The sequence below is a fragment of the Scyliorhinus torazame genome, chromosome 13 (assembly GCF_047496885.1).
Source record: "Scyliorhinus torazame isolate Kashiwa2021f chromosome 13, sScyTor2.1, whole genome shotgun sequence".
In the NCBI taxonomy this organism is placed as follows: Eukaryota; Metazoa; Chordata; class Chondrichthyes; order Carcharhiniformes; family Scyliorhinidae; genus Scyliorhinus; species Scyliorhinus torazame.
The window spans coordinates 151,421,253-151,439,801 of NC_092719.1; the positions used below are offsets into that span (position 1 = coordinate 151,421,253).

Genomic DNA, 18,549 nt, shown 5'->3' on the forward strand with positions numbered 1-18,549 from the left:
CGACAGCGTGGGAGTGCCCACAATGGGAAATCCCATTGGCTGGCTGCCGGGACGGAGGATCCAGAAGATGGATCTGGCGGGACAGAGAATCTTGCCCCTGCTGTCTCAGCTGGCTGATCAAGCACTGGGATTGTTTTGGTATCTGGAGTTGAGATTGTGTCGGTTTCTGGAGCTGAGGTTGCACAGGTGTCTGGAGCTGAGGTACGGTATCTGGAGTTGTTGTAGTGCCCCATGGCAGACTGTACAAAAGGTTATGTCACACGGGATCAGAGGTGAGGTGGCAAAATGGATACAGAACTGGCTCGGTCACAGAAGGCAGCAGTAGAAGGGTGTTTTTCTGAATGGAAGGTTGTGACTAGTGGTATTCCACAGAGATATGTGCTGGGACCGCTGTTGTTTGTAGTATACATGAACGATTTGGAGGAAAATATAGCTGGTCTGATTAGTAAGTTTGCGGATGACATCAAGTTTCGTGGAGTGGCAGATAGTGTTGAGCATTGTCAGAGGATACAGCAGGACATAGATAGGTTGGAGACTTGGGCAGAGAAATGGCAAATGGAATTTAATCCAGACAAATGTGAGGTAATTCATTTTGGTAGGTTGAACATATAAGGGAAATATACCGTAAATGGCAAAACTCTTAGGAATACAGAAAATCAAAGAGATCTGGGCATGCAGGTCCACAGGTCTTTGAAACTGGCAACACAAGTGGACAAGGTAGTCAAGAAAGCATACGGAATGTTTGCCTTCATTGGACGGGGCATTGAGTATAAAAACTGGCAAGTCATGCTACAGCTGTATAGAACCTTGGTATATTGTGCACAATTCCGGTCGCCACACTACCAGAAGGATGTGGAGGCTTTGGAGAGGGTGCAGAGGAGGTTTACCAGGATGTTGCCTGGTCTGGAGGGTGTTAGCTATGCGAGAGGCTGAATAGACTCGGACTATTTTCATTAGAACACCGGAGGTTGAGGGGTGACCTGATATAGGTCTACAACATTATGAGAAGCATGGATAGAGTGGATGGGCAAGCACTCTTTCCCAGGGTGGAGGGCTCATTCATCAGGGGACATAGGTTTAAGGTCCATGGGGCAAAGTTTAGAGGAGATGTGCGAGGCAGGTTTTTTACACAGAGGGTGGTGAGTGCCTGGGATGCGTTGCCAGGGGAGGTTGTGAAAGCAGATACATTAATGGCGTTCAAAAGGCATCTTGACAAATACATGGATAGGATAGGTATAAAGGGATACGGCACAAGGAAGGGTTGAGGGTTTTGGCCAAGGTTGGTATCATGACCGGTACAGGCTTGGAGGGCCGAAGGGCCTGGTTCTGTGCTGTATTGTTCTTTGTTCTTAGTGCCGGAATCTGGAGCCCAAGATCCATGAGAATAGGGCCCAGCCACTGGCCTAATTATGAGAAGCATGTATCGGAATGGGTCCCTGAAAATTGTCAGACTGGTAACGTCACTTTTTTTTCCCTTTTTATTTGGATTTTTTTTCAATTAAGGGACAATTTAACATGCCTACCCTGCACATCTTTTTGGGTTGTGGGGTTGAGACCCACGCAGACATGGGAAGAATGTGCCAACTCCACACGGACAGTGACCCGGGGCCGGGATCGAACTCCAGTCCTCAGCGGCGTGAGGCAGCAGTGCTAACCACTGTGCCACTCTGCCACCCATAACATTGTCACCTTAAATGCAATATCTCTATGCAGTGAGTCCAGCTAAGACCAACTGTAGCTGTTTTACAGAACAAAAACGTTTAGTGTTGTGGCGAAGGCCAAGGTCGCTCAGAGTCTGCCACAAGGTGTTGATGACAAAATTATCAATTTATAGTGATTCTTCATTAGATACCCATTATGTTGCATTGGCAACAGGGATGAAACACCCATGAGTTTTGATTCATAGGCACTGCAACCAATTTGTGGAGTGGAAAGGTTCAAAAACAGGGAAAACAACAGGGCATGTGAAAACAAGATTTAGGGTCGTTCTAGCTTGCATAGTCGACAGAACAAAATTAGAGCCTATGCTCATTTTCAGATGTAACATCATGCACCTGCAGCAAACAGGGACACATGGCGCCAATTGCAGTGTGCTCATCTCCAAGAACTACAAACAGGAAGACAACCAAGCAAAGGGCTGTGAGCTGAGTAAGTGCAACTTATGAGGTGGGGCTGGCCACTGTACAAGGCAGGGCCAAAACACTGCCTCTGTTTTGCCCAGGAGGGACCTGAGGAAGGGGTGGCAATGGAGACGAGCGACCCTCCAGGCAGCACGGTAGCACAAGTGAATAGCACTGTGGCTTCACAGCACCAGGGTCCCAGGTTCGATTCCCCGCTGGGTCACTGCCTGTGCAGAGTCTGCACGTTCTCCCCGTGTCTGCGTGGGTTTCCTCCGGGTGCTCCCACAGTCCAAAGACGTGCAGGTTAGGTGGATTGGCCATGATAAATTGCCCTTAGTGACCAAAAAGGTTAGGAGGGGTTATTGGGTTAGGGGGATAGGGTGGAAGTTAGGACTTAAGTTGGTTGGTGCAGACTCGATGGGCCGAATGGCCTCCTTCTGCACTGTATATTCCATGTTCTATTCTATGTTCTCCCCCACCACAAGACTCCTGTGATTAAAACATAAAGAAGTACATGGAGGTGGACAAAGGAGGAGGAAACGGGTTCTGCAGTGAGATGCCAGATACACTTGTTCAGTGGACAGAATCCATGGAACCGCTGGGAGAATGGGAGGTAATTAAGAGAAAACCGCTGAAGACGAGGGAGCAAAACACGACCCAAATCTGTGGCAAGGGGGAGGGGTTCACGTCCCAAACGAAAGCAGTGGCTCCTCAGCGGACGCAGAAGGCCAATTAAGAAAATCTCACCAACAACAAAAAAGACAGCACCACACAAGGGTCAAGGCGAAAACCCCAACACTGAAACACTGCGTGCAAGCAGCAAGAGAGCCAGCTGAGCCGTCATTCCTCTATTTCAACAGGTTTTAATGATCGTCAGTAAAAAGTTGTAACGCAATTACGGCACGAGCGCCACTAAAAGCAAATTGAAAAAGATGAAATCAGTAAAGTGCTGAAGATTTGTAAATGGAAAAGCAAAGGGAATGAAAATCGGAAATTAAGAAAATATAAACAAAATCTTGAAAATTAACAACAGACTGTGTCCGAACCGGGTCCGATGTAACTGTATTTTAAATATTTCAATGTGATTATTCATGTCTTTTTAATGCAGCGTTAACAGGACATTGTTGGAGTCAGTTCAAGTAACTTTCCCTAATCCACTAGGGGCGGGACTCCGACCACCGCACCCAGCGGCTCGCTACATTTTACTTACGTCACAGACTAACTAATTTGCATATCCGCATCTCGGAAAAGATTCTGGTTGTTAAAATAATGCTTAAATCTGCGGAGTTATTGTAAGAAAATACTTTTGAAGATGGGTAAACGTTATTCTGGAGGATGATGTGCAACGTGTTGAACTGTATTAATTTTACTCAGCACAACTGTGAGTGGTATGTATCTGATGGACCTTCACTCAGCACCGCTTCAGTTTTAGCTTTGCGCAGTGGCAGTATCGTAGCCGATGAGGTTTAACCGAGGCGCGATTATTGCTTATTGAAAACTTTTCCCAATACCCCGCTATGACGACTTGAAATATAGTCGGCAATGGCAATTTTTGATAGTCTCTGCGGAGACTGCATTAATGTACAAAGACAGATCTATTTTCTTCAATCTAATGAATGCATTTTTATGCTGTGTACTGTATGTTTTGATAAGTGTAGCGGGGACCATTAATATGAATAAATTTTACATTCAGTTTGGCTGATTTGTTAAGTAGCAGTCACCATACCATGCATAAATTTTAAAATCATGGAATCCCAGCAGTTTAGAGATCCCATTTGGCCCATCGAGTCTGCACCGGCCCTCCATAAGAGGCCCACTCATATCCCTCTAACGTCACCTAGCCTGCACATCTTTGGACATTAAGGGGAAATTTAGCATACGGCTGAGAAGTGGTCTGAGACTATGTTTTTGAAATTAAATAAGGCCAAATGTGAGAGCCTAAAAAGAGAGCAGGCTAAAGTTAATTGGCAAATTAGACTTTGACAAAGAGTCATCCAGACTCTAAACATTAGCTCCGTTCTGACTCCACAGATCACATTGAAACTCTACTCCACATCACATGGAAACAAACCTGTTGGACTTTAACCTGGTGTTGTAAGACTTCGTACTGTCCACAGATACTGTCAGACCTACTGAAATTGTCCAGCATTTTAGGTTTTTATTTCAGATTCCAGCATCTGCATCAATTTCCTTTTATTTACATTAACCTAGGTGTCTGGATTACTGGCCAATTGACATTTCTCTTACTCTCTCTCTTGCTCTCTCTCACTCCCCACGTACTCTCACTCAATCTCTCTCTCTCCCTTTTGCTTTCTATCACTTAAAAAATGGAGACATGCGAATGTGTGTGAACCCTCCCCCTCCAGTTTCCTGCCTGGCTATTTGTGCTGATGACACAAAAATAGGTGGGAAATAAATTGCCAAGAGGAGATAAAGTGTCTACAAAGGGATTTAGGCAGGGTAAGTGAGTGGGCAAAAAATAGGCAGTTACAGCAAATGGTTAGGAAGGTGAATAGAATGTTGGTGTTTATTGTGTTATGGGCCAGGGTTTAGAGAACTCCAAAGTGTATCATGGAGTTCACCTGACCCACAACTTTTAATAGATTGTGGTATGGGGAGCACACGGCCCACTCTACAGGTATGGTACAGCAGAAATGGAAATGTTTTTTTAAAAACAAAATAATGTTTATTCTATGAACTCAAGTTAACCTTTTCAAAACATACAGTGAACATCTTAGCAACCATTAATTCAAATACAACCCCCAAAGACTACAACACTAAGTAATCCTTTAAGCTTTCCTTTTAACATCCATACGACTTAAAACACCTTTTACCAGAAGCACATCAGGTTAAAGTCACTACTGTTATTAGTTTTAAATCACCAGGATCGATTTACAGTCTTTAGATTACAGAGCGAAATCCATACACCTTCTGGCTGTGACTGCAGCTATCCAGCTCTGAAAATGAAAGTAAAAAGCTGACGGACAGCCCAGCTCCACCCACTCTCTGACATCACTGCAGTAGTAAACACCCATTTCTTAAAGGTACTCTCACACCAGATATTTATATACACACCCATTTATAAACACCCATTTCTTAAGAGTACTCTCAAAAGACAATTGCAAGAGGAATAGAATATAAACGTATACTGCAGCTGTACAGGGCCTTGGTGAGCCCACATCTGGAGTGCTGTGTATGCCACAGTAAACTATAGTTTGGGTCTCCTGTGTTGAAAAAGGAAATAATTGCATTCAAAGCAGTTTAGAGAAGGTTCACTCACTAATCCAGCTCATTCCTGGGCTGAAGGGTCTATCTATTGAAGACCTGTTGAACAGGTTGGGCCTATATACACTGAAGCGTAGAAGAATGAGAGGTGATTTTATTGAAACATATAAGACCTGGAGGGAACTGATAGTGTGGATATTTCTTCTTGTGGGGGAGACTCGTACCAGGGGGACACAGTTTAAGAATAAGAGGTCTCCCTTTTAAGATGGGGATGAGGAGATCTGTTTTCTCTCAGAGGGTTAATAGTCTGTGGAATTCTCTTTGTTCTTTAAGGCATCTTGGATAGGATGGGTGCAGAGGGATACGGCACAAGGAAGTGCTGAGGGGTTTGGCCAAGGTTAGTATCATGACCACTACAGGCTTGGAGGGCCAAAGAACCTGGCCTGTTCCTGAGCTGTATTGTTCTTTGTTCTTCAAGAGAACAGACAAGGCTGGGTCATTAAAGTCATTCAAGGCTGAATTGTACAGATTTTTGATAGACAAGGAAGTCAAGTGTTTATGGGGGCAGAGACGGAAGTGGAGTTGAGACAACAGCCTGATCAGCCATGATCTTATTGATTTGTGGAATAAGCTTGAAAGGCTGAATGGCCTATTCTTGCTCCTAACTCCTATGTTCCTGTGTTAGGACACTTGTTTCTGAACCATCAAGTTGTGACTTCAATGCAGAGGTCCCAGGTTCGATCCCGGCTCTGGGTCGCTGTCCGTGTGGAGTTTGCACATTCTCCCTGTGTTTGCATGGGTTTTGCCCCCACAACCCAAAGATGTGCAGGCTAGGTGGATTGACCATGCTAAATTGCCCCTTAATTGGAAAAAATGAATTGGGTATTCTACATTAAAAAAAAAGTTGTGACTTCAAGCAGTACATCTTGGTTTGGGCATTTTTTCAATATACTCCAGTCCATATTGAGTGAGGGCTCAGTAACTAAATTAGCTAAATAACAGAAGTAACAATGCAGGACATGTGGTATGTTGCAGCTGTGGAATATGGGAGCTTTTGGACACCAAGGCGATCTAGGACTAACACAGGGAAGGGACAAAATACCTGGGCACCTTGTTCCAGGAGATGGCCAAACCTCTTAGAATAAGGTCGTCAGTTTTATTTAGTGGTGAGGGAAAGCAGGATGTGACTGTGAGGGGTGCAGATTGAGCAGACGGTAGAGGATGAGCTCCAGACTTTGAAACTGTCAAGTAGGTTTGAGATGCTCACAACCTGTGCGGATAAAATCAAAGTCTGCAGGGTGGACCAGGAAGCCGTTCAAGCAAGGGGGCATGGAGGGAACCACTGTACCAGGATCTGCCTGATTCAATTTAAAGTTGTTCACAGGGCTCATATGACCAGAGCACGTATGAGTATGTTCTTTCCTGATGTGGAGAATAGGTGCGAGAGGTCAACGGGCCGGCGAATCACATGCATATATGTTTTGGTCCTGCCCGAAACTGGTTGAGTTCTGGGCATTGCTATTTGGAACTTTGTTGACGATCGGGGGCAAGATTGGCTCTGATTGCTCGGCTACGAATCCGACTTGGATGGAGGTCGGCGGTGCCACCTCGGGTTTCGGTGTGGTTGGGGCATGTGGCAGAGTTCCTGCAGATGGGAACAATTTACATTTCCCTTAGGGGATTGGAGGAGGGGTTCCAATTGAGGTGGCGGCCGTTCATCTCTGTTTTCCAAGATTTGTTTGCCGCCAGCAATTAAAGGGGGGAGGGGATGGGGGGGGGGGGGGGGGGTTGGAGGTGGGGGGGGGGGGGCGGTGAGAGGGGATGGGGGTTTGTTTCAGGGGTTAAATGCAGCATAGACTGTTTGCACTGCAAAGTGTGCACTCTGAAAACGTCATGGGTGGGGAGTGAGCGAGCCTAGGTAGAGTGCTCTTTCGGAGGGTCAGTACAGACTTGACGGGTTGAACGGCCTCCTGTACTGTAGGGATTCTATTCTATGCAATCTATGAAAATGCCCCAATGCTAACCTTGTTATTGTGCTAAGTAATACGCCATGTGAGGTTCTAAAGAGCTACTTAAAATAATTCTGTTTGAGTCTGACTATCGTGATGACCTTTTTGTAAAAAAGATCTTTTAAAATTCCCTTTTGAATTGATTTCTAAATTTAGAATTGTTCTCTGTTGTTATTCAAGTAAACTTGTAATGTATCAACTATCCAGCAGAGGGCACCATAAGATTACAAATACTTCTCAACAGCGCAAATATGATCACATACACCATACACTGTTCAAGACACCTCAGAAAAGACCAACAAAGTTTTTGAAGCTTGCTTGAGTGTCATTTTCTCTCCATTTTTATTCTTCTTCCATGTTTTACTTTTCAAAAGAATTGCACTGTTGGGGACCTCTGAGGGTGGGCAGACGACCTAATCATCGCCCCTGACTGGGTTTCCCTGGGTCTCTTTGTCAGGGATATATGAACTGATCGTGAATTCATTTTCTTTCCTTGGGAAAAAAAATCACTGTTCCCCTGCTGGTTGCAATATGAAGGAAGATTCATCATTTGCGGAAATCATATGCATAAACAGTCCTGTCGCATCCAGTGGCGCTGTCTGGAGGCTTGCTAAAGGGGGTCATGCTGATTCAATAGCCTAAGACCAGATAATGACTACTTGTGAGTGCTCCACAGGAAAAAACATTGGACAAATTGAAAGTCACAACTGGGAAATTGTGTATGTCTAACCTCCTTCGAATATCACAGCCATTCCATTTTTAATAGATTTGTTGACATTTTATTTTCACGCGAATAGGATTTCATTTTATGCTTTTGTTTATGCCAGGACCTCTTTTTAAAGAAAAGCAAAACAAGGGCAGAGAAAAGACAGGAGATCCCCTTTCCTGTTCTGTTTTATTTATGGGTTTAAACGTTCTGCTCTGGTGCTCCTACACACTGTACCGTGGTGCTGTGGGACCTGGGTTAATAGCTGCGATTGCCCACGTGGTGAGTTTCAATCTGGACTGTGCTGTCGGAGCAGCATGAAGGTGAGATGTTGCCGGGAGAGGTGGTAGAGTCGGCATCCTGCGCTGCACTTCTCACGGGTGGCTGAAGAGCGGCATTGGCGGAGTCTCGGGGACAGATTAGATGCCCTTTCTCCTTCGAAGATCGGGATATGTCTCAGGAGGGAGCTAATGAGGGGTTAAAATGAGAGAGCTGGATTAACATCAGCCAAGATACAGTCATTCATCGAGGATGCTTCAGTGATCTTGTCAGTTCAACTTTAATATGCATAATTTGGCTCCATCGTACTGTCAGGCTCGGTATCTCTTCCAAATCAAACGCCCTGATTATGGCATCGACGCTTATCGTTTCAATAAAAGCATCCCATAATAATCAACAGAGATCAGCAAGAGGATTTTAAAGCTGGTCATTTTAATAGTTTGACTTCTAACAGAAATATAGATGACTACTCTTTAACACATTGGGCGGGATTCTCCGACCCGACGTGGGGGCGGAGAATAGCCGTTCACGCCGTAAATCCGCCGCGACGGCACTTCCGCGATTCTCCGTGGACCCGCCAGTCCCGCGTGCGTGGTCGACGCGGCGCCAGTTGGGGGCCGTTGGAACAGGCCCCCGCGGCGATTCTCAGTGGTCACCCGGCCGAACTCCCGCCAGCATGGTTTACATGTAGTACCACCTGGCGGGAGCTGGGACCCGCGGACGGTCCTGGTGGGGGGCAGGGGGAATCTGACTCCGGGGGGGGGGGGGGCCTCAGCGGTGGCCAGGGCCGCGATCGGGGGCCACTGATCGGCGGGCCATCGGGATCTGGGAGGGAACTACCTTCCTCAGTGCGGGCCCACTGTGTGGCTCCACCATGTCGGCGGCACCCGCGCCGAGGTGGGCCGCCGTACACATGCGCGGACCCGCTTGCAGCCGCTGTGTGCATGCGCGGCCACGCGGTCTGTACAGCCAGAGCCGCGGGATGAATTCTGGGGCCCTGCTGGCCCCCCTGGATAACCGAGAATCACCCCGGACTTTCGAGGAAAAAGTCCGGAGTGATGCTCGCCCGTTTTCCGGCGGGCGTGGGGACTTAGTCCCCGTGCCCATTGTACTTGTAATCTTGTGAAGATCATGATTTAATGTAACTGATGGTAGCACAGTGGGTAGCACTGTTGCTTCACAGCTCCAGGGACCCGGGTTCGATTCGCGGCTTGGGTCACTGCCTGTGTGGAGTCTGCACGTTCTCCCTGTGTCTGCGTGGGTTTCCTCCGGGTGCTCCGGTTCGCTCCCACAAGTTGTGCTATTAGGTGAATTGAACATTCTGAATTCTCCCTCTGTGTATTGGAACAGGCAGCGGAATGTGACGACTAGGGGTTTTTCACAGTAACTTCATTGCAGTGTTAATGTAAGCCTACATGTGACAATTAAGATTATTATTATGACTGGATAATTCTCATTTAATACTGTCCCCAACCCTGACCACAGCAATAATTGGAACAGTTCTAGTCCTGGGGAGACGGGCCAAATTACCACACTGAAATGATGACAAGCTTTGAACTTGTGTGAACTGTGGTTTATTATATGACCACAGACAGCTATGCTGCAGACCAGTATCTGCTGAGTTAAACCATAGCAAATTAGATCCTAATTATTGTGACCAGTTATTGTAGTTTATACTGAGTTTAGTGATAGAGTGACGTTCGACTTTTTGTGTTTGGATGGCTGTTTGAAACAATAGTGGATAATTAATCGATAGGAAAACACAGCAGAAATGTGCACTTTCTCATCCTATTGCAAAGGCTTAAACTGATGTTTTTAAAGTATGCAGCGTAAAGTAAACTCTAATAATAACAACTGAGCATGTACGTAAGGAACTATGTCACAGAGGTGTCATTCACTAAAAGAAGATGAGTGTTAAACAGCTGAGAGAGTGGCTCCAGCTTTGTTTTGGTCTTATTTAACCTATAGAACTAGTTAGCATGTAAATAAATGGTTTTGAAAGAAAGACCATCACCTCCAGCAAGATCTCTTCTATAGTAAGAAGCCAATGAATCCTGAGATAAGCCTACAATAACAGATGGTGGCAGCAGTTACTATACCTGTACTGGGTTCTCAAAAGACTGACAATCAAGGACTTACAACAAACACCAGTCTCTTCACTGGCTGGGCAGCTATTACATGCTTGTACTCTCCCCACGTTCTGGGGAGAACTCCTGCACTTCCGTCACGTGACCTCTTAAGTAACTGCGTCATCGTGTCATCACGTGACCACTTGGTCTATGACGCCCACCGAGGAAAAAAGTGGGGAAAGCCTCAAGCGAAACCCAGCAACAGTGCAGGTCTGTGGGTGAAGGACCTGGAGGTCAAACTAGCAATCGCACCAGAGGTGACCAAATAACAAAGCCAACCCAGCGACCCACAAGACAAGCAGTTTGGGGAAAGACAGACGTGAACCACGGTGAGAAGTGGCTACTACTTTCCCCCAACTAGAATTACTTCAAACGACAGAGAGCCCCAGACAGGCTGAGCAATGGTACAATGGGTGAAGGTGTACCACAACCCCTCACCCATCTTGTGAGCAAAGAGAACAAAGATCAAATCAGTGCTTCATTATAAGTTGGGAGTATAACAGATGTACCGACCAGGCAGGGGATAACAAAGAGACAGCCTCCTATTAGGGTGGCATCAAAATCTTTGACTTGTATTTAAGTCTTCATAAAAATATTGTCATAGAGAAGGCAAAATTTAATCAGTTCAGTGAAAACAGGATGAAAGGATTGAATCATGCATCGACAAATTGTACCGCCTGGCTGAACAATATGAGTATGGAACACTAAAAGATGACCTGTTGAGAGATAGACTAGTCGTTGGTGTTTTAGCTAAGACCCTTTTTAACGTCTTAAAACCTCAGAAATATTTAAATGTGAACAAAGCTGTACAACTGGCCAAACAGGCTGAAGAGCAAAGGCAGAAGTGTCGTTTGCCAGAGACGTGAGGGTACTTTTCCAAGTACAGCTCAATTAAGCTGTTCAATTTTTGGATTGTAAAACTGAAAAATATAGCAAACCAGCAACCGGGGAAACATCCTGAATAGGCTCCAGCCATTATTTTCTAATGCCCCTTCTGTTGGGAAGAATTCCCTACCAAATTGGGCGGTGACATGAGTTTGGCAAGTTTGGCCATTTTAATGTGGCCTGTTGTTCTCGGAAATCTGTATTTACCAGATAGAAGGGGAAATCAGTTAAACGAACCTCGATTAGGGCAGCATGGTGGGGCAGTGGCTAGCACTGCTGCCTCACGGCACCGAGGTCCCAGGTTCGATCCCGACTCTGGGTCACTGTCTGTGTGGAGTTTGCACATTTTCCCTGTGTTTGCATGGGTTTTGCCCCCGCAACACAAAGATGTGCAGGGTAGGTGGATTGGCCACGCTAAATTGCCCCTTAATTGGAAATAATGAATTCGGTACACTAAATTAAAAAAAAAAAGAACCTCCATTCAAGAAACTCACGTTGACTGAGAATGCTGTGAAAATCAGTCTTCATAGTAATAATAATCTTTATTATTGTCACAGTAGGCTTACATTAACACTGCAATGAAGTTACTGTGAAAATCCCCTAGTTGCCACATTCCGGCGCCTGTTTGGGTACACTGAGGGAGAATTCAGAATGTCCAATTCACCGAAGAAGCATGTCTTTCGGAACTTGTGGGAGGAAACCGGAGCACCCGGAGGAAACCCATTCAGACACGGGGAAAATGTGCAGACTCCACACAGACCCAAGCTGGGAATCGAACCCGGGTCCCTGGCAGGCACTGTGTCGCAACAGTGCTAACCACTATACTACAGTGCCGCCCACATCGGCCGTGCCGTCAGAGACCACACTCCATCCTACGACCACCAGACGACATTGTTGGCCTTTCATTTCTCTTTGAAGTGAGGCTGCGTGAAGTGGGAGACAGACACACCAAGGGTGAAGGTGACATTCTACACCGTAATTTTCTCTTTTGGGGAAGAGTGGAAGAGCATGAAATTGATGATTTGTTGCAGGAGGAGATCCTAAACCATGCTTGAGCTCTTGAAGACAGCAAACATTCTGATGAAGTTCCAGCTCCAGTCAGTGGTGGAAATGGAGTGAATGCTAGCTGAGTTCTAACCTTGAGCTGACGTGTGGATCTCACTAAAACAAACATCTACGTCAAAACAATCTGCGTAATTCTGCATTGGCGGGATCCTCTGCCCCGCCGGCAGCACACCCACGCCCGTGCATTTCCCGACGGCGTGAGGTGTCCCACAATGGGAAACCCCATTTACCGGCTGCGGGAACAGAGAATCCCATTGCCAGCGGGGGAGCGCCGTGCCGGAAAATTATGCTGACAGGTCGGAGAATCGCGCCCAATGTATTTACAACCATGAATCAGTTTTACAGATTCATTCTTTCAAATAAAGGAGAATTTTTAAGACTGGGTTTCAGTCCAGAACCATGGGCAGCACGGTAGCACAGTGGTTAGCACAGTTGCATCACAGCTCCAGGATCGATTCCCGGCTTGGGTCACTGTTTGTGCGGAGGTTGCACGTTCTCCCCGTGGCTGCGTGGGTTTCCTCCGGGTGCTCCGGTTTCCTTCCATAGTCCAAAGATGTGCAGGTTTGTTGGATTGGCCATGATAAATTGCCCTTAGTGCCCAAAAAGGTTAAGTGGGGTTACTGGGTTATGGGGATACGGGTTGGGGCGGTGGTGTGGGCTTGGGTGGAGTGCTCTTTCCAAGGGCCGGTGCAGACTCGATGGGCCGAATGGCTCCTTCTGCACTGTAAATTCTATGATTCTATGAATCAATCATCTTAGCAATTAAAGTATAATCAATGGAAAAATATGTATATTTCTATGTGTGAGTGTATATGTTTGTATGTAAGGCAAAGATAACTACTATATGTATACATTATTTAGTTTACTGCACGATTAAAATATGTATCTATATACTTGGCATGATACGTTGGACGTTCAATTAGTTGAAGTGTTTTTTAGTACAACTCTGTCCTGAATACCACTATAACATTTTCGCTACGAATGACATTAGTGCTGAATCGCTGAGTTTCATTTCTCCATAGGTCCAGTCATACATTATCAATCTCCAGAGTAAATGGCTGAAATTCTCTCCTTTTTCTTCCACATCAGCAATGTGACCTTTGCAAGAGCTCCATATGAGCCCTGTGTAATGCAGAGAAACTGCCAGTTGCTGTTCATTTCACTCTAAGCACAGCCGCCTAATGGATATCTCTTCCAATCCAGTCTGTATCGCCTAGTGCTGAAATATCGAGTGCAGGATTACTTTTATGAACATGGGCATATAAATTATATTGGTACTTTCGTAAATTATTTCATGTTTAACTGGTATTTTCATGTCACTGATACTATTTCTAGTTTAGGCATTAATATTCCTCACTCACTTCATTCTGACAGCAAATGGGTTTTAGAGAATGTCCCTGAATTCACCTCTACTTATTTGTTGAGGAATGATTAGTGCGCCAATTCAAAAGGCGAGAGAAATTGAAAATAAGTAACTGAGGAAATATATGTTTTGGCTTGTTTGTCTGTGGTTTCTCATAACATTCAAAACCTTTGTGAGTTATGGCCTGTTTATTTTTAAACCAGTATGCTGGGTCCAGGGGAATACGGCAAGTTGAAGAACCGACCAAAAATATATCTACATAATTAAAAGTCTTGCGTGTAGCACACATCTGCCATGGACAACTTGTAGCCTCAAACATGATCTCATCTGAAACCCTGATGCCTCTATGCTAAATTGCACCACTTGTCAGCTCTGTGCCAGCTGGCTGAATTGATTTCTTGTCCACTCATGTCTCAATTTTAAATCGACATCCCTGTGTTCAAATCCCTCCATGATCTTACTCCTGTCCTGATCTATGAACTCCTCCAGCCTCATAACCCTGAGAAACTCTGGGGGTGATCTATCCGAATAACAAGCACGTTTAGTCAGGGTGTTTCCTGGCACTCGGAGCGCCGGGAAACCCCAGGCTATCGAACAGGACTCTGTTCCCATTCGGATAGATTTGGGGCCTCAGCGGAGAACGCCTCAATGAGGTCGCACTGAGTCTAGTTTTTTGCACTGAGGAGTTCTGCTCGCCGGAACTTTTCAGTGGAGAAGGAGATCGGGACGCCATTTAAAAAAGGTGTCCCGATCTCTCAGCTGGCAAACTCCCTCAAAGCCCCATAAGGGGGTCCTCAGGTCAAACCACACCCTGCTTCACCTACACACGGCACCCACAGGGCAGGCCCGATTCCTGTCATGGGAAATATCCCAGCTTGGCACCGCCAGACTGGCACTGCCGCTGCCAGCCTGACACTGCTATGCTGACAGTATCAGGGTAGCAGGCTAGCAGTGTCAAGGTGGCCCAGCCGTGTCAGTATGCCACCCTGTCCAGACGGCAAGCACCTGGGGGCCTCCAATCCCCCAGGAGACCCTCACAAATGCCGTTCCAGCTGGTCCCCATTTGTAAGGGCCAGCACCAAACAGCGCTTACCCAAGATCTCCAAGGCAAAGCAGTTAGATTCCAACACCTTGGTTAGATCGTGGGAGTAGAATGAGACTAGTTGTCTCAATCTAATATGCAAATTTGCTAAAAGGTCATATGCCCACAATGGATGGGATTGACATCGCGACGCCTTGCAAGATTGCATTAGATTTCTCGAGGCGTATTAAATCGGGTAGATCCCAGAAGAGAGATCTCTTGCCATCTACCAGTCACGTTGCGCCAAAAGGCAGTGGGGCGCAACGCGGCCGGTGGATCACGGCCTCTGTGTCCCTCCAGTTCTGGCCTCTTGGGCCTCCCTCACCTGCTTCATCCCACGATTGATGGCCACGCCTTCAGCCACTGGGCCCTAAACTCTAGAATTCTCTCCCTAAGCCTTCTTAGAGTCATGGGCCGGGATTCTCCCTTCCGGGGACTAAGTCCCCACGCCGGCGGAAAAACTGGCGCCAACGACACAGGCGTCAACGGGCCCCCAAGGTAAGGAATTCTCAACTTTCTAGGTGGCTAGGTGGACGGCGGAGGGGTTGGCGCCGCTCCAGCTGGCGCCGAAGGGACTACGCAAGTTCGCGCATGTGCAGAATGGCCGTCATGATCTCACGCATGCGCGGAACCACCGGCGTGATTCCGCGCATGTGCAGACCGACCATGGTATTTTGGCGCATGTGCAGGGGGTTCTCCTCCCCGCCGGCCATGGCGGAGCCCTACAGGGGCCAGCGCGGAAGGAAGAAGTGCCCCCACAAAACAGGCCTGCCCGCAGATCGGTGGAACCCGATCATGGGCCAGGGCCCCCGGGGTTGGATCACCCCATGCCCCCCCGAGGACCGCCCACGCCATGTGGGACTATGCGTAACCCACGCCGACGGGATAGGCCCAAAACGGAAGGCTGCTCAGCCCATCGGGGCCCAGAGAATCGCTGGGGAGGGGGGGGGGCGCTGCCAACGGCCCCCGACCGGTGTGGCGTGAGTCCCACCCCGCCCAAAAAATGGCGCCGGAGAATACGGCAGCCGGCGTCGGGGCGGCGGGGTGCCCTCCGGGGATCCTCCAACCCGGCAGGGGTCGGAGAATCCCGCCCATAGTCGTAGATGTTTACAGCATGGAAACAGGCCCTTCGGTCCAGCTTGTCCATGCCGCCAGTTTCTATCACTAAGCTAGTCCCACTTGCCCGCATTTGGCCCATATCCCTCTATACCCATCCTGCCCATGAAACTAACTGTTTTTTAAAGGAGAAAATTGTACCCACCTCTACCACTGCCTCTGGCAGTTCGTTCCAGATATCCACCACCCTCTGTGTGAAAAAATTTCCCCTCTGGTCTCTTTTGTATCTCTCACCTCTCACCTTAAACCTATGCCCTCTAGTTCTAGACTCCTCTAACTTTGGGTAAAGATGTCGACTATCTGTGCACCTCATTATTTTATAGACCTTTATAAGATCATCCCTAAGCCTCCTAGGTTCCAGGGAAAAAAGTCCCAGCCTATCCAGCCTTTCCTTATAACTCAGACCATCAATTCCTGGTAATATCCAGCACAGTGGGCACAATGGGCTTAACAGCTGCTTGTAATGCAGAACAAGGCCAGCAGCGCGGGTTCAATTCCCGTACCAGCCTCCCCGAACAGGCGCATGAATGTGGCGACTAGGGGCTTTTCACAGTAACTTCATTGAAGCCTGCTCGTGACAATAAGCGATTATTATTATTAATATCCTCGTAAATCTCTTCTGCACTCTTTCTAGTTTAACAATATTCTTCCTATAATAGGGTGATCAGAACCAAACACAGTATTCCATGTGTGTTCTTATCAATATCTTGTACAACTTCAACAAGACGTCCCAACTCCTGTATTCAATATGCTGACCAATAAAACCTAGCATGCTGAATGCCTTCTCTACCACCCTGTCCACCTGCGACTCCACCTTCAAGGAGCTATGAACCTGTACCCCTCGATCTCGTTGTTCTGTAACTCTCCCCAACTCCCTACCATTAACTGAATAGGTCCTGCCCTGATTCGATCTACCAAAATGCATCACCTCACATTTATCCAAATTAAACACCACCTGCCATTCATTGGCCCATTGGCCCAATTGATCAAGATCCTGTTGCAATCCTAGATAACCTTCTTCACTATCCACTATGCCACCAACCTTGGTGTCATCTGCAATCTTACTAACCATGCCTCATATTCTCATCCAAATCATTAATATATATAACAAATAACAGTGGACTCAGCACTGATCCCTGAGGCACATCGCTGGTCACAGGCCTCCAGTTTGAAAAAAAACCCTCCACAATCACCCTTTGGCTTCAATCGCCAAGCCAATTTTGTATCCAATTGGCTACCTCACCCTGGATTCTGTGAGATTTAACTTTTTGCAACAACCTACCATGTGGTACCTTGTCAAAGGCCTTGCTAAAGTCCATGTAGATAACATCGACTGCACTGCCCTCATCTACCTTCTTGGTTACCCCTTCAAAAAACTCAATCAAATTCATGAGACATGACTTTCCCCTTACAAAGCCATGCTAACTTTCCCTAATTAACCCTTGCCTGTCTAAATGCCTGTAGGTCCTGTCCCTCAGAATACCTTTTAACAATTTACCCATTACAGAAGTAAGGCTAACCGCTCTATAGTTCCCAGGCTTATCCCTACATCCCTTCTCTAACAAGGGCACAACATTTGCTACCCTCCAATCTTCAGGCATCTCTCCTGTGGCTGTCGATGATTCAAATAGCTCAGCTAGGGGGCCGGCAATTTCCTCCCTAGCCTCCCACAACAACCTAAGATACATTTTATCAGATCCCGGGGATTTATCTATCTTGATCCGCTTTAATACCTCCTGCATCTCTGTCTCTGTAATATGTACACTCCTCAAGATATCACTTTTTATTTCCCCAATTTCCCTCACATTCATGCTTTTCTCAACAGTAAATACTGACGAGAAATATTCATTTAGGACCTCTCCCATCCCTTATGGATCTGCACATAGATGACCATGTTTATTCTTAACAGGCCCTACCCTCTCCCTAGTCACCCTTTTATTATATCCTTTATATATCTGTAAAAGCTCTTTGGATTTTCCTTTGCCTTATCTGCCAAGACAATCTCATGTCCCCTTTTTGCCCTCCCGATTTCTCTCTTAACTTTACTCTGACAAGCCCTATAAGGTTGATCCCAGCTGCCTATGTATGTCATATACCTGCTTCTTCCTTTTGACTGTGGCCTCAATATCCTGAGTCATCCAGGATTCACTCCTTCTACCGGCCTTGCCCTTCACTCTAAGAGGAATGTGCTCACCCTGAACCCTAGTTAACACCTTTTTGAAAGACCCCCACTTACCAGCTGTCCCCTTGCACCCCCAATCAACGTTTGAAAGTTCCCGCCTAATACCCTCAATTTGCCTTGCCCCAATTTAGGATTTTAACTTTTGGGCCAGAACTATCATTCTCCATAGCTATCTAAAACTAATGGAATTATGGTCACTGGTCCCAAAGTGATCCCTCACTAACACTTCTGTCACCTGCCCTTCCTTATTTCCCAAGAGGAGGTCCAGTTTTGTCCCCTCTCTAGTCGGGCCATCCACATACTGAATGAAGAATTCTTCCTGAATACACTCGACACATTTCTCTCCGTCCAAACCCCTAGTGCTATGGCTGCCCCAGTTAATGTTGGGA

The 18,549-nt window shown here is 46.7% G+C and overlaps 1 protein-coding gene and 1 non-coding gene across 2 annotated transcripts in view; both read left to right on the plus strand.

The window, feature by feature from the left end:
* tafa4b (TAFA chemokine like family member 4b) overlaps positions 1-18,549 on the plus strand; it is a 549,050-nt gene that overhangs the window by 18,935 nt on the left and 511,566 nt on the right. The gene's annotated exons all lie outside the window — the stretch shown is intronic.
* On the plus strand, positions 3,551-3,691 carry LOC140388719 (U4 spliceosomal RNA). Its single transcript, XR_011934272.1, has one exon. It is a non-coding gene; the product is annotated as a U4 spliceosomal RNA (small nuclear RNA).